Raw genomic sequence first — 9,537 nt, 5'->3', positions numbered from 1 at the left:
ATGGCTGAAGAACATGGAGTGTGGTGGATCGTCTGCAAAGATGGCTGAAGAACATGGAGTGTGGTGGGTCGTCTGCAAAGATGGCTGAAGAACATGGAGTGTGGTGGATCGTCTGCAAAGATGGTTGAAGAACATGGAGTGTGGTGGGTCGTCTGCAAAGATGGCTGAAGAACATGGAGTGTGGTGGGTCGTCTGCAAAGATGGCTGAAGAACATGGAGTGTGGTGGGTCGTCTGCAAAGATGGCTGAAGAACATGGAGTGTGGTGGATCGTCTGCAAAGATGGCTGAAGAACATGGAGTGTGGTGGGTCGTCTGCAAAGATGGCTGAAGAACATGGAGTGTGGTGGATCGTCTGCAAAGATGGCTGAAGAACATGGAGTGTGGTGGATCGTCTGCAAAGATGGCTGAAGAACATGGAGTGTGGTGGATCGTCTGCAAAGATGGTTGAAGAACATGGAGTGTGGTGGATCGTCTGCAAAGATGGTTGAAGAACATGGAGTGTGGTGGATCGTCTGCAAAGATGGTTGAAGAACATGGAGTGTGGTGGATTGTCTGCAAAGATGGTGCCAAAAGTCCTTCCCAGTCCTGGGAGCTCACGCCACTCTTCCTTCTACTTCTTCTCCTGTAAATGCCGGGCTGTCCTGTGACTTGCTTTGACCAATGGAATGTGGTGGAAACCAGTTCTGGGCCAGGCCCTAGGAGGCCAGGTAGCTTCTGCTTTCTATCTCTCGGAAGCCAATTTCCGAGTGAAGACACTCAGGGTGACAACTGAATGATGAGTGGCTGCATGGAGAGAAAATGGCCACACAGAGAAGAACCAGAAAGAGATGACTCTGCCAGCTCCCGCATCATGACACCATCGCAGAGTCAGAAGCAAAGAAATGGTGGTGGTTGTTTAGCCAGTACATTTTGGGGAGATTTGTCATGTGACAATAGAAAAACGAAACAGAGAGGCTGTAGTGGGTGATTGCTAAGACCACTTCTTGTCCTAAAATTCTTTTTTTTATTTAATTTATTTTTTTAATTTATTTATTTTTGGCTCTGTTGGTTCTTCGTTGCTGTGCGTGGGCTTACTCTAGTTGCGGCGAGTGGGGGCTACTCTTCGTTGCGGTGTGCAGGCTTCTTATTGCGGTGGCTTCTCTTGTTGTGGAGCACAGGCTCTAGGCACACAGGCTTCAGTAGTTGTGGCATGTGGGCTCAGTAGCTGCGGCATGTGGGCTCTAGAGCACAGGCTCTGTAGTTGTGGTGCACTGGCTTAGTTGCTCCACAGCATGTGGGATCTTCCCGGACCAGGGCTCGAACCCGTGTCCCGAGCATTAGCAGGTGGATTCTTAACCACTGCGCCACCAAGGAAACCCTTGTCCTAAAATTCTTGGCTTCTCATTGTTTCTCAACAAAAAGTGCTCATCTGAAAGTGCAAAACTAAGATGTGATAAGTTGAGAGGACATTATTTCCAGAGACACCCTCCTACCTCCCCCCAGGGGGGCTCTGCCCTTATCCCACCAGGCATGACGGAGAGTTCTGAGGCTGAGCCGGCTTCCACCAAGCTTCGGTCCCTGGCATCCTCCCAGGAAGAGAGGGTCAGGAGGTGGGTATCCCAAATCTCAATGCCCAGAGCCCCAGACAGGGAAAGGAAGGAAGAAGTAAAATGGTTACAGAAAAATTGGGTGGATAACTGAAAGCGGATTATGCTGTAATAACAATGAGGATTGGATTTCATAAAATCCTCGGTTCATAAGTTCATGGCCGGAAACAAGGTCCCCCCGAAGCAGCAAGTTCAGCAGTCTTGAAAAGCCAGAGCAACTTTCACATCTCTGCTTTCTCCGCCCTGTGAATAAGACCTGATGTGCGACTGCAGCCCAGCCGGACAACAGTCGAGAACACACAACTTGGCCCAGCGATGTGGGAAAGCAGTGCCCACCTGGTGTGACTTAGAGACGCCATCCAAAGAAAGGAGGCACAGGGTGCACCCCATCCCGGGCGCCAGTGATGGAGGAGAGATGGGGGGAGACCAGCCACATGCTGGGGAAAAATACAAACAAAATGAGCCTCGACAAAAAGAGGTCAGAAGGGCGTTCCAGAAAACACCCCCCAGCGCACGTTTACAGTTCAGTGATTTCAGCGTTTAACGATGTCAGAGGTTGTTTCACAGGTTACCTGGCAGAGGTGGAAAGCCTGTGGTTTGGGTAATGACAACCACATTGCCCAGGCTCTCCTTGCAGAGGAGTAGACCCTGGCTGCCAAGGAGTCCCCAGAGAGCAGCCGGCCTCTGCTCTGCCAGGCAAATGAGCCCACCGCAATCTTTCAAATCTGGACACCAGCTCATGATCCAAATGTGCAATGTAGGCACCGGTTCTTGATTCGGGATAAAGTCCTAGAGCAGCGGAAAGGCATGGAGCTGGGACCCCACCAGGAGACGCGGGCACCAGCCAGATTTTGTCTGCTACATGACCTGGGACAGATCCTCTCTCCTCCATTGGTCTTCATCCCTTCCTCTGTAAGATGAGAGCGTCGGGCAGAATGACGGCTTAAGGAACCTTTCTAACACCATCATTCTGTTTCTTTAAAATCATTTGATATATTTCTTTCTTTTCAAAAACGAACATGAGGTTGCCTGCAGTAAATTTCTACGCTCCCCTCCTGGGGGAGATTATTTCATACTGTTCCCCTTGTTGTGAACATTATAACAGCACAGAGTACAAAATACCTGTCCTTAAAGGCAGGACCGTGATGGTTGAAACAGAGGGACCAGGGATTCACGTAGGGCCTCACTAATGACTGAATGCGTTAGTAGTTACTTTGTATTAAGGCTTTTTGGTCAGACACTGTGGTCAGTGCACTTTCTGTTCGGGACCTGGGAGGTGTTTTTTATTGAGATGTTCTTTGTGGCATAGAATATGAATAATTCAATGTTGTAAGTGTCCCAGGGACACTTGAAAAGAAGGAAGCTTATCCGTAAGGACATATAGTGGATCACTAATGTAAAAATTCAACCTTGTTTACCCCAGAACTCTAGGTCCTTATTCATGTTTCTCCTGTTTCATTCTTATTATTGCCTACTTAAACTATTATACATTATATAGTATTAGAATTCAACTATGTTAAAATTTAGCACAATGGTACTGTTGATGATTTTTCCTCAGACTCCTAAGTTTTAGCACTACCTGTGCAGATGCTATATTATTCATAACATACAAATTTATCCCATATTTTCATTATTAATCCATTCTTTGATCAATATAGAATGACCCTTTGAGCCCCCTTACTGCATTAATTTCTGCTTTATCTGATATCAGTGTCGGCCACCTGATTTCTTCTGTTTTTTTCTTCCCCCTAATACACTATTGCTCATCATTTTATTTGTAATCCTTCGGTGTTATTTTGCCTCGACTGGTCTCTTATTACCATTCAATTTAATTTAAACCAATCTGAGTGCTTTTTTTTTCCTTGCAATATAAATCTGTTATATTTGATCTTGCTTCTGTCATGTAACTTATTTTGTACTTTTTTTTTTCTGTTTTCTTGACATTTCTTTCATCCGGGGAGTTTCTTCTATTGGTCGTTTATTTTATCTTGCTGCATCTTTACTGTTTCCTCTTTTAGAAATTCTCACTGTGTTGAATTGTTGTTTGGTCTCCAAGATCTATTTCCCACACCTCTTCATCAATCTCTTGTCATTTCCCTTTTAATTTTTCCTTAGAGTTCAGGAAGACTTTTTCACGCTCTTGTCTCCTCATTTCTTCTACAATATCCAGCCAGCCATTCACTGTTCCAAACATGATTTTAAATTTTTTAATAAAATACTTCTTCCGGATAAGGTATGGACTCAGCTTAATTTTCTCCTTGTCAATGATGTGGTCCACAGACCCTGCTCCCTATGGAGTTTACGAATATGCATCAAATACTTTCTCAGATGTTCTTGTGTTCTGACAGCAAAGTGATTCCAGAGAAGTGGTTCTGAATTGTCAGGGTCTTTGGCAGCCAAGCCGCTTGCTGACGTGGAGGACGCTCTCGGGGGCCTGCAGTGCTGCCCTGTCTGGTTGCCTCACAGCATCTCCTCTCTTCCTGCAGCGAGCACTCAGTCTCCTACGTAAGTACTCGCAGAGGTCTTCTAGGGTCTCCTCCTACTCACTCCTTAGTCAAGACTTCTTGGTTGAAAGTGGAAAGTGGCCAAAACTCCAGCTCAAACCAGATTAAGGAGGGTCATGGGGGATGCCGCAGAATGACCAGGTTAGACTGGAGACCTCTGTGATCACTAGGCTCCAGAACCAGGGCTCTCTCGGGACCACAGTCTAGTCCTTTATCCCTAGGGTGGCACACAGTTAGGAGTCAGGCTGCCTGGGTTCAAAGTATTTCTCCACCACTTGTTAGCTCTGTGACCTTTGCTTACTTTGGTTTCTCTACCTATAGAATAGTTGGAATACAGTAACTACCTCATAAAATTGTTGTATGGATTTAATGAGGCAACGTAAGCCTAGTACAGCATCTAGCACAGAATAAGCGTGATAATGTCACCTCACGTTGGCTCACATTCAGGTGAGATTGAAGGTGGGATTTGGGAGAACCCCGTATGCATCCTCCTGGTGGAAACTTTAACAAAAGACGCTCCACGCACATTAAAGACACCAAAACAGGGAAAACGACTCAACCCGACAATGGAGTGACGATTGGGAGAACTAGCATCCTGAGCAGATGGTGTCAGGAAGCAGAAAGAGTGACACCCGAGTGACAGCTGGAAGCTTCATCTCAGCACAGACGGGGACACAGGACCCCTTGGCTGGGACGCAGGTGGGTGTTACCACTTCTACCGGGAACTAAGCTCTGGGCCTCCTTCTGTTGCTGATGGGGAACAGCGCCGCTGTGCCCCCTCCACCTGGATTAGCTCTCATTTACATCTTGTCTTAATCAAGGCTCTTTGGTTGAAAGGAACAATGATCCAAATCACACTCTATGCAGGAGATAGTGAAGAGCGGAAAGGATGGGAATAGACTGCGGGCTTCATAAGCAATTAGACCTCGCGACTCAGTATCCTGAGGACTTCCATAGCATCTGTCTCTCTGCTCCTCTTGAGTGCGCCTTTCTTCTCTTAGACAAGCTCCCCCAGGTGGCAGAGGCATTGTTGTGGCAACATCGTCTACTCTGTAACCTAAGAGTGGCAGCTCCCATTAAAAAATAATAAACAGACTTTTTTTTTTTACTTTTTGGCCATGCCGCGCGGCATGTGGGATCTTAGTTCCCCAACCAGGGATCGAATCCGTGCACCCTGCAGTGGAAGGGTGAAGTCTTAACCACTGGACCACCCGGGAAGACCACTTTTTTTTTTTTTTTTTTACTTAGAAGGACCTACTATATAACACAGGCAACTCTGCTCAATATTATGTAACAACCTAAATGGGAAAAGAATTTGAAAAAGAATAGATACACGTATATGCATAACTGAATCACTTTGCTGTACATCTGAAACTATTGTAACATTGTTAATCAACTATTCTCCAATATAAAATAAAAAGTTAAAAAAAAATAAAAATGATGACAATAAACAGAGGGGCCTTCTGTGCTGGCCCTTCCCGCCTCCTGCGGGCCCATGCTTGGAGACCAGGCCTCCAAATACGGGTGCCTCAAGTGCTCCCAACCTGGCTGACTGGTGCTGCTACTAAGCTGGGACAGTCGTCTTCCCACCCACTCTCTCTGTCTGCTCCCTCTAGGGCTTGTCACCATTCTCCCAGGGTGCTTGGACAGAGCCCCGGGGCCAGCCTGCAGTGACAGCAGGGTCCTGGTCTCCCCAGTCCCTTCTGATCTGAACCCTGATGCCTGGCTCATCTGCCTCCTGCATTTATTATAAAGATAATAATAACAAACAGAGGAAATAAGAGGTACTAACTACCAGTTATAAAATAAATAACAGGAATGTAATATACAGCAGAGGGAATATAGTCAATATTTCATAATAACTTTATATGGTAGATAATCTATAAAACTATTAAATCGCTATGTTGTATACCTGAAACTAATATTGTAAGTCAACTATATGTCAATAAATTTAAAAAATAATAAAGATGATAATAATAATAAACAAATGAGCTGACTGACCTTGAACCAACCACAATAGTCAAGGCAATGGGGAGCTGTGTTTGTCATCCCCCCTTCAGAATCACAGGTTTGGTGTAAGGAAGAAGCCGTTCCACCAAGAAGGGGATGCTCTTTTAAGAAGATAAACAGTAAACAACAATGCCTCCCTCATCCTCCAATTCAGCAGGTGAATCAACAGCACTAACATTCAAAATATTTAACAAGTAATACAGCTTGGCCGATTACAGTGGCCACTGACACCAGATTCTGGAGACCTCTCTATATTGTACCACGTATTAGCCTGTTATTTGCTGGATTGCAGGGAGACTAAAGGGTTTCCAGAGGAGGGAACCATCTAGATGACAAGGACAGCACGAGAGCACTCAAGAGGCTCTGGGAAGTGGCTGTCTACAAATCAATATGAAAGTATTTCATCATTTCACAATCAGTGGTCATTTCACCATATACTGGCTACATGTGGTTCCACAGACATCGCCTCTAACCAAATTCCCCCAAGTGTCTAGCATGTGGATGGCACCGGTCACTGTTCACTCATGTCGATAAAGATTTCTTTTCCCTTTTTGGCACATTCTGTTGATGGTTCCAAGGTGAATCTGAGAGGGAATAAACACTGGCTTCTCATGTTAACAGCTTGCCTAGAAATCTCTGGAATTTTTAAGATAAACTTTTTCATTAAAAACCAAACTTCATGGATGCCGAGATACTCAGGAAGCTGGTCTGGTCCCTGAATCTGAACGTGCATCTGCTCTCAGGATGCCCAGGGACAGTGGGAAGAAATCTGAAGTCAGTATTTCAGAGCGAGTGTTCTTTGCACCATTGTTCATCCAGAGAAGTGAGTCCCAACTATGTGAGGTCACTGCCTCTAAAATCTAATGAAAACACAGATATGGGTCTTTTAAGGTTTTGCTGTGTTTATTTTGTCATTATTATTTCATTATTTTGCTTGAGATTTACCAAAACTAAAAAGCAGAACTGAGTATTCCTCATAACCCACTAATTGTTCTACAGACAAACCTTTCTGTTCCTTCTTAATCTCAACTGGACTCAGCCCAACTGGAATGAAGTAATGAACTTTATCAAGCTGATTAAACTTTCCTGCCACACACATCCATTCCCTCCTCATTCCCCAAATGACCACATACTTTACAGAAAAAAAGACCACAACTGATATCTCTAAGATATTTCAACTTATTTAAAAAAATATAATGTCTTTCCAGGGGCCATTATTTCTCTGTTTTTCTGTCTCTTTCAGAACTATCAGAATTCTCTGAATTTTTTCCCATAAAGACACCTTCAGCATGAATGGGCTATTTTATTTTCACTGTGTTATAGGCTATAGAATCAGTCGATTTTAAAAACAATAAAAAGTTTTATTTGTTAGCAAAACATTGAAGTGCTTGGAGGTTATTTCAGGCATATGTAAAATTCCTATTTAAAAGTAGAGGAAGCCCAGATGCTTTAGAAAGTGCACGGAATAAAGTGGAAAAGAATACCACAGCTTCTGAGAAGCATTACCCAGCTTTTCCTTTGTCCATGATGCATTGGCCATCCTCTGTTAATGATGTTCGCTGGGCCCTCACCAAATCCATCTTTCCTGTAGCCATCAAAAGCCTGGGCTCAAGGTCTTTCCTTCATAAACCTCAGATGAAAGTTCTGCTGCAGACCATGCGATTCCAGAGAGCACTTTCCAGGGTTTTGGAGGACAGATGCACACACCACAAGACCATCCTGCTTAGCCTAATGGGGTCAGCTTCCCACACAAGTATCCAGAGAAAGCTAGGTATGACTCATGTAATTCACAGAGTATTAGGAGCTTTTTGCTGATCTGGTCACTATTCCTCTTCCAATCTTATTTCATCTTACACCCTCCATGTTGGACCTTGAACACATCAAATGTCTATTTCACACACACCAACACACCACATGTTTCTCCTCATTCTCTTTTGTCTTCTGAAATCCCCTTCTTCCACTTTACCTTTTGAAACATTAACACAGAATCCGTTCAGTAAATAATATAGAGCTGGTGAATGATTACCATCCAATTGATTAGCAGTCGCTCTCTTCAGCCTCATCACCACCACCACGACCCACCATAATGCTCACAATCATCATCCTCAAAGGTGCAGTTCAAATGCCCCACCTTCTGCGAAGACTTTCCTGATCTTCTAGTTAGAATTAACTGTACTACCCACCCATACCCAGTGCTTCTTTGTCTCATGGCATCAGTGACTTCACTTGCATTTTAGTCATTTTATTGTTGTCATTGCAATTGTTGTTATCGTTGTTATAAATAAGCTCCCCCACTGGTGTCTACTCTCCCTGAGAACAGGAACCACATCTGACTTTTTAGAATGCCCACCCACATCCTGCTCATGCTTTATTCTTTCCCCTAATAGGCACTTGATAAACATCAGTTGAATTGGATTGGTTGTCAATAAGACTTTATCATTTTGTTGATGTTTTAATACTTGATCTCGGTTCTTGGTTTTGCTGTACTGCATCTCATATTCTGTGACTACTTTTGCAAAGTTAAACATGCTTATCCTTTATTTTTATTTCAGAAATTTTCATTTCTTTTTATTTCAGATTTTTGTTTCAGAAATTGATTCTGAGGTTGATACATTAATGTTCTCAATCCATAGCAGAATGTGGCTAGTCTGAAATGAACTTCTTGCTGTTCAAATGTGCTTTCCTTTTGGATCCACATAGAAATAAAAGGCTAGGTTGCTCTTGATACTTTCACCGGATATCCTCTGACCCCTAAATTAATTTTAGTTTACTGTAGGAAGCAGTGGAAGGTTTGTTTGGGCTTCAAGTCCCAAAACCTGACCCCCTAACTCTCAGCCCCAAACTACACAGGAAATTTCTAACAGTGAATCAAGAGCCAAAAGTACATTTATGACAGAGCCAAAGAAAAGAAAAGACTGGGAATGACCAATAGGATCATTTTTATTATAATTTAAAGATAATCTGTCAACACAGCAAAAACCTAGTTATTGGCTGCACACTGTAATGGTGTAATTCTTTACAAGAAAACTCAGTTGTCCCATCTTTCTTCTCAGCTACTTCAGCAAGAGCTATACTCCCTGGAATTGGAGGTATAGAGAACACACTGACCTCCCTGGGCCAATTTCTAAACCACAGGATTCGTTACCCAAGGTTCAGCTTAAATCATTTGCCTTTATCTACTCTCTACCAATCCTCACATTCAGATCTTACCTCTATACAGTTGATTCAAATTTGTAATTTAAATCCAGCTTCATCAAGCTCAAGACCACATACCGCCTCAACATCTCCAACTGCATAATCCACAAGGACTCACAATCAAATGTCCAAAACCACGTCCAAAACTCAGTCTTCAAAGTAGTTCCCCCACACCAGACTGACCTTATTATGATTATTCCATGTCTCCCAGGCTGGAAGTCTCAGAGGCCCTCTCAAGACTT

The 9,537-nt window shown here is 43.7% G+C and overlaps 1 long non-coding RNA gene across 1 annotated transcript in view; it reads right to left on the bottom strand.

Annotated features, from left to right (window-relative positions):
* Positions 1-527: 527 nt before the first annotated feature.
* Positions 528-9,537, bottom strand: part of LOC309611707 — a 92,213-nt gene continuing 83,203 nt past the window's right edge. Inside the window, exon 3 of the long non-coding RNA XR_014234690.1 lies at positions 528-2,023. This is a non-coding gene — a long non-coding RNA (uncharacterized lncRNA). The remainder of the gene's footprint in view (positions 2,024-9,537) is intronic.

This window comes from Balaenoptera borealis (genome assembly GCF_965194805.1).
Source record: "Balaenoptera borealis genome assembly, chromosome: 15".
NCBI lineage: Eukaryota > Metazoa > Chordata > Mammalia > Artiodactyla > Balaenopteridae > Balaenoptera > Balaenoptera borealis.
The sequence above is the reverse complement of the archived record's forward strand: the minus strand, read 5'-3'. Positions and strand labels throughout refer to the sequence as shown.